The sequence below is a fragment of the Silurus aristotelis genome, assembly GCF_946808225.1.
Source record: "Silurus aristotelis genome assembly, chromosome: 1".
Taxonomy (NCBI): Eukaryota; Metazoa; Chordata; class Actinopteri; order Siluriformes; family Siluridae; genus Silurus; species Silurus aristotelis.
This window is the reverse complement of record NC_139574.1, coordinates 40,803,812-40,819,880: the sequence shown is the minus strand read 5'-3', so window position 1 is coordinate 40,819,880 and position 16,069 is coordinate 40,803,812. Positions and strand designations below refer to the sequence as shown.

At 40.5% G+C, this 16,069-nt stretch overlaps 4 protein-coding genes and 1 long non-coding RNA gene across 8 annotated transcripts in view; 3 read left to right on the top strand and 2 right to left on the bottom strand.

Annotated features, from left to right (window-relative positions):
- The window catches only part of LOC310731514 (uncharacterized protein), a gene marked incomplete at its 3' end in the record, with an annotated part of 236,384 nt that overhangs the window by 63,129 nt on the left and 157,186 nt on the right, over positions 1–16,069 (bottom strand). The window lies entirely within an intron of this gene.
- The window catches only part of LOC310724922 (uncharacterized protein), a 99,359-nt gene that overhangs the window by 69,139 nt on the left and 14,151 nt on the right, over positions 1–16,069 (bottom strand). The gene's annotated exons all lie outside the window — the stretch shown is intronic.
- The window catches only part of LOC310724730 (uncharacterized protein), a 62,878-nt gene that overhangs the window by 44,621 nt on the left and 2,188 nt on the right, over positions 1–16,069 (top strand). The gene's annotated exons all lie outside the window — the stretch shown is intronic.
- The window catches only part of LOC310734048 (uncharacterized protein), a gene marked incomplete at its 3' end in the record, with an annotated part of 170,190 nt that continues 162,439 nt past the window's right edge, over positions 8,319–16,069 (top strand). The window contains exon 1 of the mRNA XM_083555647.1: positions 8,319–8,525. The remainder of the gene's footprint in view (positions 8,526–16,069) is intronic.
- Positions 10,230–10,753, top strand: LOC310730180. The gene is made up of 3 exons (XR_014534752.1): positions 10,230–10,348; positions 10,442–10,538; positions 10,719–10,753. It is a non-coding gene; the product is annotated as an uncharacterized lncRNA (long non-coding RNA).

Below are 16,069 nucleotides of genomic sequence, written 5' to 3'. Positions count from 1 at the left end.
AGGAGAGAGATCATTTGATCAGAGACAAAGAGCGACTGGAGGAACGTGTTTCTCAGTTTGAGCCCACGTTGGATTTTGAGGAAAAACAAGAGGACGAAAGAGAGAAAACTAAACTTGACATAGAGGAGAGGAACAACTTACAGCTTCAGACCAACAGGGGGCTCCAGGATACCCAGAATCTCTGTGAGGAAGAAAAGAAGACTTCAGAGAATAAAACAGAACATTATATGAGGGTCCGAGAGCGATGGGAGGAAATTGTTGCTCAGCTGAGACAAGAAAACATTCAAAAGAAAAGGAGAAATAGAAAAAGAAGAAGCCGACAAGAGAAACAGAGAGTCTGAACACTTTTACTACAGCGAGACACAATAAACACTATTAAATAAATAAAGATTTTGAATTTCAATCATGTCTAATGTCTCTTCATCACAGAGAGCATTCAATGATGGTATTTTTTTTCTTGAAATCCACTTTAGTAAAGTCAGTGATGTTTGATGTCCTTAAAGAAAAGGAATTTGACAGAAACTGAAGTTGAGGTATTTTCTTGCAGCTTTAGTGCTTTGTTCATTTTGAGCTCTGAAAGCAATATAGCTGACAGTTAATGTGGGGCAGAACCTGATTCACTTAAACATCTGTACTTTATAATTAATCACATGGATTGGCACAAGAAAGTGGATGATCTTTCAGCAGTTATTCTGACAGGGTTAACACTGGATTCACCTCACAACACCTGAACACTACTGCTGGATGGAGCAGCGGGTGCGTGCACGAGCGGCGGTTGGTGAATGGAGGGTGGAGCCGGGGGGAAACGAGCGGTGAGAAGCAGATCTGTGGCTGATGGGACTAATCAGTGTGCTCTGTTTTAGTGACTGGTGATGAGGAGAAAAAGGAGAAAGACACCGAGCAGAGCTGCGCACGTGTGTGTGTGTGTGTGTGTGTGTGTGTGTGTGTGTGTGTGTGTGTGTGTGTGTGTGTGTGTGTGTGTGTGTGTGTGAGAAGTGCAAAAGAGATTAACAAATCCGAAAACAAAATAACAAATCCGAAAACACAAGTCAGACAAACCGGAAAATGTAGGTATAGTTTGTGAATGTAAACTTACCGATCATTGGACAAGACACCTGTCAGTCAAGATATACAGGTGAATGACAGGTGTCTTCCATTCCAAGTTTCCATTCACAAACGATACCTACCTTTTCCGGTTTGTCTGACTTGTCGCTGTGTTTTCGGATTTGTTAATGTTTTTCGTGCAACGATTCAGACAAACCGGAAAAGGTAGGTATAGTTTTGTTTTCTTTGCAGACTTTCCTGAAGCCCCTAAATTAATAATGGTCATAGTGACATTGGTAACATTGCATTAATGTTATAATATCTGATAGCCATTAGAGGGCGCTCTCGTGCTGCATGTGGGTGTGTTTGCAGTGTGCAGAGTAAACGAGTAAAAAACGCTGTGCAGTCATGTCTCTGGTTCTTTCTGCGCATGCTCAGAACTTAATGGGATAATATGTGTTTTATAGCATAATGATGCAAACATAACATTATTTACATTCATCACATTACTGTGCTGGAAAACAATACAAATTAAATAAAATAGAAGAAAAAGCGTAGAAGAAGAAAAGCGGGACAAAGACAGAGGTAATGAGATGTAATGAATGGTGATGATCATATAAATAAACTCAGTTTAGTAAAAGTTTGTGAACAAACTTTATATTGGTCCAGTTTTGAAAGTTTATTCTAAAAGTTATAAATAGTGTAATAAGTGGACAAGAAATATGAGTTGTTCATGTCACACAGATTTTTTATTTATTTTTTTATTTCAATTTAGTGTCATTACAAAATAGGTTTAAATTTGTAGAGATTTTATTTGGACAAACATATCGGACAAAAGAAATCAGCAACATATATTGGTCATCCTGTATCAGTCGACCTCTAGGTGTGAGTTTAAATGATATGCTCAGTTGTATGTATGAGATAATTGTAGTCTGGACGGTGAGACGCCACTAAGCGTTAATATTATAATAATTACACTGATCTATTAGAGACGCTTATCAGAAAAGTCCGAATCAAATCCACTCACAAGTGCAGCAGATTCATGTGATGTGAAATAAAGTCCTAATGGCAGCAGCATTATACAGTCATATATATATTTCTATAAAAGAGCTCTGATACGGATTTCAGTCTTTAAGAAGAACATCTTCAGAGGGTTTTTTCTCGTCCTGGTATCATAAGTGTAGATAAACATAGGTTGTGTTTAATTGACAGCCCTGATGAAGTCTGATGACCTGAAGAGGGTGGAGCTGAGACTTCAGACAGCAGACGGACTTCTGAGGAGGAACATCAGCACCACACGAGAGGTTAGAGGTCACCCAACCTGTAATTAATCCTGGAGGAATTAAGTGTGATTAGAGAGATAGCGTTTAAATGTATTAATGCAGCTGTGTGTGTGTGTGTGTGTGTGTGTGTGTTACTGCAGTTATGATAATAATAATAAGAATTATAAGTATTTTGTGGGCTGTTGTGAATTGTTTAAATCTTCCCTCTACCTCTCCTTTATTAGTGTAGTTACTGATAGAAAAAGTGAAAATCTTTTTAAAACAACTTTCATGCAAAACATCTTGTGGCTTCATTAGATGAGATTTGCCTCTGGTTTGAGATTTTACTCGACTTATGTTTTTGCTGAACTTTTTCTACACTTAAAAGCCAAAAAAAAAATCATTGACACTTTTCTTTCACGTGAACAAGCTTTTTTTTTTTCACAAGACTTTGTCTTACACTTCCAGTGACTGTAGCTGAAGCAGAAAGAAGCTTTTTAAAACTGAAACTAATCAAATGATACCTGAGATCCACCATGTCACAAGAGCACCTCAGCAGCCTCGCTGTCATAAACATCAACCATACAAGTGCTGGTCAGATTTGCAACGATGATGTCATTGATGACTTTGCAACAAACAAAGCAAGAAAGATCTGTTTTTAGGAAAATGACTTTGTAGTGAAAAATGTATTTAATTTGTTTGTTGTGTGAATTGCCAATTTATTATTATTTATTTTCATATTGTATTTATGTATTTATTTGTAAATGTATTTACTGTAAAGATAAAGTAAGTGCAGATTGTTGTTAGTTATTTATCTTTTTGGGGAGCAGCAGGATGGGAGCAGGTCATGACGTGGAAAGGAGACTCTCTGCTTGCAGGCTTCCTGTGACGTAGCTTCCTGTGTTTGACTGTGTTTTTAAACAAACTTTACTATTTATCTCTCCTTTTTTGTGTGTCTGCCTTTGAGCACAGGTGAGGACTCGTTCGATGCCCAGCTGCGAGAGCAGAAAGCAGTGCTGGAAACATCCCGGGTGGACGCTCACTCATCCCAGGTAAATTCCCGGGTTGAATCTAACGCTCCCAGCACCTCAACTCCACGTGTTTCTCTGCCCAGGCCCACGGACCCTGGATGCTGCAGCAGCGGAAGACACGAGCCAAGCCCCGGTCGAGGACGTCTCCCCCACCACCACCACCGGCCTTCGAGATCTCGACCGAGACGGAACGTCATACTGTGATTCTTGGAGATTCCATCGTCCGGCATGTCCGCGCTACCGGAGACAAAGGTAAGGTGCACACTCGCTGTTTTCCTGGTGCTCGTGTTCTCGATGTCGCTGCACAGGTACCCGCGATCCTGTCATTCCGATTCAAATCAGTCCGATTGAAAGATTTAGCGGTGGACTTTTTACATGAGACGTTATCTAAGCTGATGTGATGTTCACAATCATGACTTTGTGACGTGCACTTTGTGTATATTTTCTGAAAGGAATGATAAATGGGCCGATTCGAGATCTGATACGGATGCCAGGTGAAGAGGAGGTGGAGATTTGAGGAAGCACATTTTGTCCCTCAAGTATTGGGTCTTATCAACAGCATTAATCGTGTGAACGCATTTGCATGGCAGAATTTTTATTTTGTTCGGTTTATAAAAAGGTTCATGTCATGAATCCTCTTGTGCGAGTATTTTTATTACATTTTTTTGTCCGAATCTTGATGTTATTGTTACAATAATTATGGGAGTCACGTGATTAAGGAATGAACGATACGGACCAGAAGAGATGAGGGTGAGCTACTCATTCTGTTTATCATCATTTGTCCTTTAGCTGCCTTGTCATATTTTCATTATTGGAACTAATGTCAGAGTTCGTGTATGTAGACGTGTGTATGGGTATCTGCTTATTGGAAATGTACCATTTTATATTATTTCTGATCAAAGGAACGAAATGATCTAAAGAACCAAGTCACTGAAATGATGCCATCTTCCAATCACTAGCAGTGATCAGTAATACTGATGAGTGCCATACGGGGGCACTAATGCTTCGAGTAATACCAGGGAACGGATCAACGAATAAAAGATGCTCTTAGCATGGAAAACGATGCATTTGTGGCCTGTACACAATAAGATAGAAGAAAGACAAGAAACAAACAGCAATAATCAATAGACTGGAAAGCTTACCGAACAAAAGTCCAGCAGGGGGCGCTCGCCTCTAACCCGGGTGTGTGTTTCTACAGAGAAACACTACAGGAGCTCATGTAGAGTCGCGCCATCACCATCTCTGAGACGTAGCATCCCTGATTGGTGCAACAATCTTTTTAATCCACCAATGAAACGTCATAGTCAAATGTCATGCTGTCATAGTAACATGCAAACATTGTAAGTCCACTATTGAATCGAAGGCCGTTGTTGAGACCAGACGTTTGTTTACTGCAGTAGGAATGTTCACTTTAAAACTGCAACAACATACAGAAATATTGCATTTTCATTTCTTCAATTACACTAAATATTGACAAATATATATTCTGTATATGTTCTAGATCTGTATTGAGCAAGTATAAGAGAGAACATTAAATATGATGTCACATGTAGTGACAGACATTTTCACGTTGTTCTAATCAACAGTATTCGGGGACCTACGTTCCTGTGGTGGTGAACATGACTGCGAGTTCTCCAGAAGAACAAATGCTGGTAATGTACAGTTCAAACACACACTGTTTTTCACACAGAATAAACTAAAGCCCATCACTTCCTCATCACCTAAACACACTGTTCATTTAGATTTTACTTACGGCAGCCAAACGGCCTCATTTTGTAAACCCCTTAATTACTTACTCTGTCTTTAAGGGAACTAAACGAAGCGGAATGAATGTCCATATAGAGGAATGTGAGCGCAACTGGCAACCGCTCTAAAAGGACCCGGCTCTGATTTGATTAAACAGAGTGAAGGTTATTCATGAAGTATATCAGAATTGTACAAATCAATGAAACTAGTCAAGTCAAGTCAAGTCAAGTCAAGTTTATTTGTATAGCGCTTTTCACAACAGACATTGTCTCAAAGCAGCTTTACAGAAAACAACAGTGAAGGTGAATGGTGTGCGTTTGTCCCTGATGAGCAGCCGTGGCGACAGTGGCAAGGAAAAACTCCCTTAGATGATATGAGGAAGAAACCTTGAGAGGAACCAGACTCAAAGGGGAACCCATTCTCATATGGGTGACATCAAAAGTTTGGTCATAAATCTTTCAACAATACAGAACAATTTGTGATCATCATAGATCCAGCATCAGCTTCTCCATGCCAGGGCCTTTAAACACTCGGCATCTACTTCTCCATGATCATCCATAGGTCCATAATCTTCACGAGGTGGGACGTGACTGGAGCTGGCCAAACCTCAGGAAGCCTCGGGATGGGGAGAGAAAGAGAAGCAGTGGAGAGGAATTAGCGTAGCTGCTGTTCATGATATTAACAGCACAAGTTGATAATGTGCATGTGATCAGATGTTCTGGAGCACAAGGTTGTGATGTGATGTGCGTGATGTGTGTTATGTGTAGGCTTTGCTAAAAAGATATGTTTTTAATCTACACTTAAACTGGGAGAGTGTATCTGAACCCCGAACACTGTCAGGAAGACTATTCCAGAGTTTAGGAGCTAAATGTGAAAATGCTCTACCGCCTTTAGTGGACTTTGCTATTCTAGGAACTACTAGAAGCCCAGAGTTTTGAGATCTCAGGGAGCGTGACGGATTGTAGCGTGTTAAGAGACTGGATAGATACATGGGAGCCAAACCATTTAGTGCTTTATAAGTGAGTAGCAGTAGTTTGTAGTCTATTCGAAACTTAATAGGAAGCCAATGTAGGGACGATAAGATTGGGGTTATATGATCGTATTTTCTTGACCTAGTAAGAACTCTTGCTGCGGCATTCTGAACTAACTGAAGCTTGTTTATTAATGATGCAGGACATCCACCTAGTAATGCATTACAGTAGTCTATTCTAGAGGTCATAAACGCATGGACGAGCTTCTCTGCATCAGATATAGATAACATATTTCTTAGCTTAGAAATATTTCTAAGGTGAAAGAAGGCTGTTTTTGTAACTTGATTGATGTGATTTTTAAAAGATAAGTTGCTGTCTAAAATAACTCCCAGGTCTTTTACCGTTGAACTAGTAGTTACAGAACAACCGTCTAAATGCAGGCTGAGATGCTGGAGCTTCTGTGTACTATTTTTTGGGCCGATGAGCAAAATCTCCGTTTTATCAGGATTTAATAGCAGAAAGTTATGGGTCATCCAATCTCTTATTTCTTCAACACACTCAGTTATGCGAGCTAATTGAGCTGTAGCGCCTGGTTTGGATGAAATATATAGCTGGGTATCATCAGCATAACAATGGAAGCTAATTCCATGCCTTCTAATAATATTTCCTAATGGAAGCATGTATATTGTAAAAAGCAGGGGTCCCAGAACTGACCCTTGTGGCACGCCATAATTTACTAGCATTATCCTGGATAGCTCTCCATTTAAATCTACGAAATGGTAACGATTGGACAGGTAGGATTTAAACCAGCTTAATGCCTGTCCCTGAATACCGATGTAATTCTGTAAGCGATCGAGGAGAAGATCATGATCTATAGTGTCGAACGCAGCACTAAGATCTAGTAAAACTAATAGGGAGATGTAGCCTTGGTCTGAAGCTAAAAGCAGGTCATTAGTGATTTTAACTAGAGCAGTTTCTGTGCTATGATGGGGCCTAAAACCTGACTGAAACTCTTCAAAGATATTGTTCTCCTGCAAGTGGTTACATAGCTGGGCAGCGACAATCTTTTCTAAAATCTTAGACATAAATGGGAGATTTGAAATTGGTCTGTAATTCGATAGCGTGTTTGGATCCAGATTAGGTTTTTTAATGAGGGGCTTAATAACTGCTAACTTGAGGGATTTAGGGACATGACCTAACGATAGTGAGGAGTTAATAATATTTAAAAGAGGCTCACCAGCTGTATATAACACTTCCTTCAGTAGTTTAGTGGGAATTGGATCTAACTGACATGTTGTTGATTTAGCTTTCATAATAGCATCATACAGCTCTTCCTGTCCTATACATGTAAAACAGTGTAGTTGTGGGGTTGTAAGTACGATTGTGTCGGGAGATGCTGTCAGAGGTTGAACTGCCACAATTGTTTTTCGAATGTTATCTATTTTTTCAGTGAAGAAATTCATAAAGTATTTACTACTAAACTGTGATGGAACACATTTTTCAGATCCCTGATTTGTTGTTAATTTAGCGACTGTACTGAAAAGGAACCTGGGATTGTTTTTGTTATTTTCTATGAGTTTGCTCAGGTGTTTAGCTCTAGCAGCTTTTAGCGCCTGTCTGTAGCTAAGCATACTGTCTTTATACGCAATTCTAAATACCTCCAATTTAGTTTTCCTCCATTTTCTCTCCAGATTACGTGTTGTTCTCTTTAGGGCATGCGTATGACTATTATACCAAGGTGCAGGTGCTTGTTCTCGAACCTTTTTTAACCGGATGGGGGCAACAGTGTCTAAAGTGCTAGTGAGGATAAGGTCTATGTTGTTCGCCATCTCATCAAGATGATCAGCAGTTATGGGTTTAATGTGAAACTGAGATAAATCAGGCAGGTTATTTATGAATCTGTCCTTAGTGGTTGGAATAATAGTCCTACCAAGTCGATACCGTGGTGAAACACGGTTAATCTGCTCTACCGGTAGTGTGTACAGTAGGAGATAATGGTCTGTGATGTCATCATTCTGAGGTAAAATATTTATATCAGTGACGTCTGCTCCGTGGGATATTATTAAGTCTAGTGTGTGGTTAAAACGGTGGGTTGGTCTGGTGACGTTTTGTTTAACTCCAAAAGAGTTTAGTAAATCGACAAATGATAATCCTAGGGCATCGTTTTCATCATCTACATGAATATTAAAATCTCCTACAAGCAGCACTTTATCAAAGCTGATCAGGAGGTCTGAGAGAAAACAAGCAAACTCATGAAGAAAATCAGCGTAGGGTCCTGGGGGTCTGTACACGGTGACCAGAGCGAGTTTTCTATGCATCTCTGAAAGTGCAATTTTAAGAACGAGCACTTCAAATGATTTAAAGCTGAATCCTAATCTCTGACTAACATTAAGAGAGGCACTATAAATGGTTCCTACACCCCCCCCCACGACCAGTCTGACGGGGCTCATGCTTATAAACATATCCTGACGGTGTCGACTCGTTTAGACCCATATAATCACCTGGTTTAATCTACTTACTCTATGAACTCTATTTGAACGAAATCATTACTTTGGAGTTTGGACCAAAATGATATCTGTATGCTAATGTGTGCTAATCAGGAAATACGTTCTACCTACCTTTCCTAGCCTGACTTTAAAATCCCACCCCTGTCTGGCCTGCACTTCCTCCCTCACTCTGCCCTGTCTTTCCCTCCTGCATTGCCTGAGTTTATCTCACCCACATTACTTCACCTACATTACCATAACTGTGCTATATGTAATGAGGCACACAGGGACAAGGTAGAGACTTGGAGGTTGTTCGATGTAGTTGTGGGAAAGGTCAGGGGTCATGTGTGTACCCTGGTGCTTTGAATTTGAATGCTTTGAACCAGACTCCATTCCCAATGGTCCCTCCACTGCAGCATCATCCATCTACCAAGAGGACGGTGCGTGTGCTTACTCTTTGTTTCAGTACTGGTTCATTTACTGAGTATATGAGCCTCAATTATTATAATTTTTTTTATTTTTGACTCGTCTAGTCTGTGATTTAATTGCTACTGTCTCTGTTGTCTACAGATGAACAGCTTGAGAGTTATTCAGTAAAATCCGCTGCATTAGATGGCGCTGAAAAGTCTACCTCTTCAGCTGAGCCCGGTCCTGCACAAGCCATCACACCAAAGCCAGATAAAACAGAGCCTGTGCACGTGCCCCCAGAGGTTCCAGCTTCTGCTCTATTCACCATCGATGAGCCGAAACAGACACAGCTCCTCGTCCTGACGACTCCCGATCGCTCAGAGAGGTGAGTTTAGGGCTCGTCGCTGTCCCTGCACTGGATTTTAATTGGTCAAGATCTTTTACAATGTGACTAAATTAAACGTGTAGTCCAGCATTTTCCAACATGTTTTAATTAAGACGTATTGCAAATTGTTAAACTGTTGTGCATGTTAAACGGTGTTGACTACAAAAGTAGCCTGAAAGAACAAATCCGTACTTTTAGAAATAAGACCCGTACTTTTTAAATACGTTTTCTACAAATAAAAGAATTAGACATCTTTAAATTTCAATATGCAATATTATCTTTTGGTAATGCCGTATAAAAATCTCACATAATCCTTCCTTTTTCCCACAACTCACCTTTGACTTTCATTGTAATCGAGTCATGAGTAACGTTTTCTGCTCGTCTCAATAAACTAGGAGGCATGTTAGCTCTTGGTTGTAGTTATTGCACATGGACTACAAATACTGTAGATATAAACTGAGGTGCCAACACTGGAGTATTTCTTTAAATAACTATATATAAAGATAGAAATGCTGTCGTTCACTTCGGTGAATGTGTGAAACCTACATTTACACTACAAATTCACAGTAATCCTGGTGTTTTATTATTAATTGGGTGTGTTTGTGTGTTAGGATAAGCCAGAGCTCGCTTTCCAGCAGTCTGACTTTGACCTTGAGCCAGTCTCAACCACAGTCGAGAATTCCAGTGTGTCTCCTGTGATTGTGGAGCATCTGGCTTCAGCAGAAACACCAGCAGATGAGATCGAAGCGCAGGAAGCCGAGCCGCCGAAGAACGAACCCGAGCCCAGCTCTGAGGATGAAATGCACAGTGAGACCTACTTCTTCTGACTCGCACACTTCATCATGTTTTTCACTACTTTTCATGTCTGCTTTTGCTCGTTCCTTTCTCAGAGCCAGAGATGGAGAATAAGAGGATACAATATAGTAGAAACTTTCTTTTGAGCATCCAGTTCATGCCTGATTGTGTGCAGAAGCCAGAGGGGCTTCCACCCATACCTGATGTGGTGCTACACAAGGTAAGCCCCCTGACATGTGGGCTTTATTTGAACTTTAAAACCAAATTAGGAATATTGTTTCACAGATCATTGCTTCACTCTCTGCTTTTACAGTGTAACCAAAAAAAGTTGCCACCGGACCCACAGGGGCTCAGCTCCAGAGACTCAAATATCTCAAATATTCCAGCAGGAACTGGAAGCAGTTGTTTCAGTAAGCATCGTTTCTCTCAAGAGGGCTTTCTCTTCATTTTCCCCACAGAATAAAATCAAAATCTACTGAATTTGCAAATGAAGCTTCAAGTGGATAATCTGTTATTAGGCTTAAACCCGTCCTTCTGTAACATTTCTATGGTATCTTCATGTGTAATATTTGTATTTTTTAATTGCACAGATTTTTAGTTTTTATGATGATTGACTTTTCCAGGCCAGTAATCGTGAGGGGCTTCAGGACGAGCTGGAGGAGGCGAAAAACAAAGCTCGCAGAAAAACCAGGGGTAACGTCAAGTTCATCGGGGAGCTGTTTAAGTTGCGGATGTTGACCGAGTCCATCATTTATAACTGCGTGGTAAAACTGCTGAAACAAAATGACGAGGAAAGTCTCGAGTGCCTCTCTATTCTCCTCAGGACCGCCGGCAAAGAGATGGACTTTAAAGCCTGTAATCTTACCGTATTTCTTCGGACTGTAAGCCGCTACTTTTTTCTACGTTTTGAACCCCGCGGCTTAAACAGCGAAGCGGCTAATATATGGATTTTTCCTGTTTTTTTCCTGGTTTCACAAACTTCAAGCCGAAAAACTGAACCCTATAACATTAGACCAATGAAATTTCCGAACGGAAACGAAAAAACGCACCTCACCTGTGTTCTGAGCTCCATGGCTTGGGAGAAAAACATCGCACGACGATGACAAAAGATAAACACCCCAGAGAAATACAGTAGTACCTTGACCTACGAGTTTAATTCGTTCCGTGGACAACCTCGTATTTCAGTTCACTCGCACATCAAATCAGTTTTCCATATTGAAAATTCTTAAAATGGCATTAATCCGTTCCAACCCTCATAATGTTATTAAATTGGAAAATAAATTTCTAAATAACAAATCTTGTATAAAAACATAATAGAAAGAGTATGTAAAGATATAATAAGGTTTTATTCTGTGTATTTACCTTGGAGATGAGACGAGTTGAGCTAACGAAAACGCCGGTGGGGGGGTTGTGTGTGTGTGTGTGTGTGTGTGTGTGTGTGTGTGTGCGCGCGCGTCACAGTCTTGGCTTTCTGGCTTCGCTTCGCCATCTAGCAGCGGCGTCTCGAGCTCGTGCCTCAATCTTTTCCGCGTAACAAAGCAAAAAAACTCGTAGGTCAAAGTACCACTGTAGCTGTGAAAGGAAGGAGGAAGACAGTGAACACTTGGTCGGCTACTGTTTAGATACAAGCCGTTGTAGTGCGTTGAGTCTGGGTGAAGGGAGAGCTCAATAACTCCAGTTACAACACAAATCATATAAGCACAGACAGGTTTCCAAAACTCCTGCTTTTTATTTTTGTTTGCAACAGCGTTACGGGTTAGTCAAAGAAATTTAGAAATGAGCATCAGAAAATAATAAGGACATAACCCTCGGTCTCCACACATGCAGTAATAGCGGAAGTATGCAGTGCCGGTCTTTTCCCAAAATACCGCTATGCTCCTAATAGAAGCGCAACATTTTTCACCCGTTACACCGTGTGTAACGTGTCTTTTGTTAAAGCCTGTGTAAAGAACATTAGTGTAGACACCTGTGGCTTATAGACAGGTGCAGCTTATTTATGTTAAAAATAAAAATATTTGTAAAATTCAGTGGGCGCGGCTTATATAAGGGTGCGCTTTATAGTCCAGAAATTACGGTAAATTTTTTTGTACCAGGTTTATAAGAAGCGTTGTTATTTAAACTGAATTGTGTTTGTGTGTAGTTACCAGCAGATGATAAGATTTATTTGGGACGGAATTTCGGGGGACGACGGCTGAACTGGAAGAACGGCTGCAATGGAGAAACTAGCGCTAGAGCCACATCCGGAGCATCAGGTGAGTCTGTAGTGAATGTAGTCTGTGTCCTTTTTCAGCTCTCTCCTGTGTTCATGTTGTGAAAATATTCAAAGCAGGTTGTGATTGTAGGTGTTGTTGTTGAAACTTAATTCAGTTTAATGCATCAGCATTTTTAGTCATGACACATCATGTCTCTTGTGTTTCAGTAAAACTCGACACAGTGCCAGACTCGACTACAAACAAGCCTGCGCTATCAGAGGAGGAAATGGAGAAACGCTCTAAATCCATTATCGAGGAGTTTCTACACATAAATGATTACAAAGTAATGATCTCATGCAGTGTCTTATGATCACATTTAGTTGAATACACATCGGTTATTATCGTGTTACTGCGTCACATAATCGTGGTGGGTTCGTGTGCAGGAGGCCTTGCATTGCGTGGAGGAACTGGACCAGGGCGGGATGCTGTACGTTTTTGTTCTGGTGGGTGTGGAGACCACGCCGGAGCGAAACCAGATCACACGTGACCACATGGGTCATCTGTTCCATCAGCTGCTGCAGGCTGGGATCCCCTCCACATCTCAGTTTTTTAAAGGGTGAGTGACATTCCTGCACCACACAGCTCCGTCTCCCACTGGCGCCAGAGACACTACTGTCTGCGTCATGAGATGTCCACAGCTTGATGACATATTTACACCCAATGGGGTTATTGTTAGCATTATTATGAATACGCTTGCGTTTACATTTGGTCATTTTTTAGAGAATTTTCTTACCTATCCTTGTTTACACAGGTCCTTAGAAACCCTCGAGATAGCATATGATATGGGGATTGACATTCCTTATGTATGGCAGTACATAGCGGAGCTCGTTAATCCTGTGCTTCGGGAAGGAGGAATCTCTTTGAGAGAATTATTCATGTATTTACAGTTACATTTGAGACTATACATATACATTTTTTGCTGGAAAGGAAGTTGGTGTTTGTTTTTAATTGTTGATTTCTTGTGAATTCCAGTGAATTTAGCAAACCACTACTTCCTGTGGCAAGAGCCGGCATATTATTTGCAGAAATATTGAACCTTCTCTGCAAACAAATGGTGAGCTGTGAGATCTTCTTTAGAATATGACTGAAAAAAGGAAAGTGTTTTGTCATACTAGTTGAAAAAGGTTCTTTTTTGTTCAAGTCATTGCTGTGTTTTTCTTCACTTTAGAGCCAAAAGGAAGTGGAGGCCTTATGGAGGGACTCTAAACTGAGCTGGGCTGATTTTTTTCCTGAAACCGTGGATGGGAACAACTTCATTACTGAGCAGGTGAGCTGTTGGCTGCACACTAGATTTAGACTCCACTGGAAGATCTGGACCAAACAGGATCCAGTGGGCAGTAGATTTTCTACTACTTGAGTAATAATAATAGAAGAGCTGAGTAAAAGTGACAGCATAGTTATTTTATGAAATCATTTCGCTTGAAAATTGCTTTGAAATACTATTGTTTATGTCTGATCTAATCGCTTGACTCGGCATATTTTTGGCTGGTTGTTACAGGGGGCTTTTAAAAATGTGCAATAATCAATATGGGTTAAAAATCATACTGTGATCAATTTCATTTGTTAGTATAAGAACATTGTCAGTGAACTCAAATAGCAGCTCGTCTGATCAGAAAAGAGAAAAGTGTTTGTGTTTGTGCTGTAAAAAGCAGTGTGTTGGTGGGTAGACTTGATGCAGTTTTATTTCTAAACCAGCACAAATGTTGCCTTTAAGAAGAACATCTTCAGAGGGGTTTTTTCTCGTCCTGGTATCATAAGTGTAGATAAACATAGGTTTTGTTTAATTGACAGCCCTGATGAAGTCTGATGACCTGAAGAGGGTGGAGCTGAGACTTCAGGCAGCAGACGGACTTCTGAGGAGGAACATCAGCACCACACGAGGGGTTAGAGGTCACCCAACCTGTAATTAATCCTGCAGGAATTAAGTGTGATTAGAGAGATAGCGATTTAAATGTGTGTGTGTGTGTGTGTGTGTGTGTGTGTGTGTGTGTGTGTGTGTGTGTGTGTGTGTGCATACTGAAAAATGTATTTAATTTGTTTGTTGTGTGAATTGCCAATTTATTATTATTTATTTTTATATTTTATTTATGTATTTATTTGTAAATATATTTACTGTAAATTCTTATTAAAGATAAAGTAAGTGCAGATTGTTGTTATTTATTTATCTTTTTAGGTGGCAGCAGGATGGGGCAGGTCATGACGTGGATGAAACCATGGATGAAATCTCCGCGGAATGTCATACTGTGATTCTTGGAGATTCCATCATCCGGCATGTCCGCGCTACCGGAGACAAAGGTAAGGTGCACACTCGCTGTTTTCCTGGTGCTCGTGTTCTCGATGTCGCTGCGCAGGTACCCGCGATCCTGAACGAGAACTTCACAGCGGTTGTTCTTCATGCCGGAACGAACGACACCCGGCTGAGGCAAACGGAGATCTTAAAGAGGGATTTCAGGATCCTGGTGGAGACGGTACGCAGCACATCACCCACAACGAGGATCATAGTGTCAGGACCTCTTCCCACTTACCAGCGAGGGGCTGAGAAGTTTAGTAGACTCTTTGCACTAAATGAATGGTTACAGTCATGGTGTCGAGAGCACAAACTTCTCTTTATTAATAACTGGAACTGTTTCTGGAAGCGTCCGAGGTTCTTCCGCCCTGATGGCCTGCACCTCAGCAGAGTTGGAGCAGCAGTGCTATCAGATAACATCTCTAGGATACTTCACACCATCTGACTGGTAAGACATCAGGAAATTTACGACTATGAGAACATTTATACAAGAAACCAAATAGTTACAAGTTCACACACAGCCCAGTTTATAGAAACCGTATCTATTCCTCATGTAGTAAAACCAAGAATTAAATACACAAGATCCAGAAATAATCTTATTGCAGTTAAAACTGAAAAATGCCAGATAAGCAAACACCAAAAAGTTCTAAAGTTTGGTCTTTTAAACATTAGATCACTTGCACCCAAAGCATTGATTGTAAATGAGATGATCACAATGATAAAGTGCTGCTTGTAGGAGATTTTAATATTCATGTAGATGATGTAAACGATGCTCTAGGATTATCATTTGTCGACTTATTAAACTCTTTTGGGGTTAAACAAAACGTCACCAGACCAACTCATCGTTTTAACCACACACTAGACTTAATAATATCCCACGGAGCAGACGTCACTGATATAGATATTTTACCTCAGAGTGATGACATCACTGACCATTACCTCATACTGTACACACTACCGGTAGAGCAGATTAGCCGTGTTTCACCACGTTATCGACTTGGTAGGACTATTGTTCAGACCACTAAGGACAGATTCATAAATAACCTGCCTGATTTATCTCAATTTCTCACTAAACCCATAACTGCTAATAATCTTGATGAAATGACTAACAACATAGACCTTATCCTCACTAGCACATTAGACACTGTTGCCCCCATCCGGTTAAAAAAGGTTAGAGAACAAGCACCTGCACCTTGGTATAATAGTCATACGCATGCCCTAAAGAGAACAACACGTAATCTGGAGAGAAAATGGAGGAAAACTAAATTGGAGGTATTTAGAATTGCGTATAAAGACAGTATGCTCAGCTACAGACAGGCGCTAAAAGCTGCTAGAGCTGAACACCTGAGCAAACTCATAGAAAACAACAAAAACAATCCCAGGTTCCTTTTCAGTACAGTAG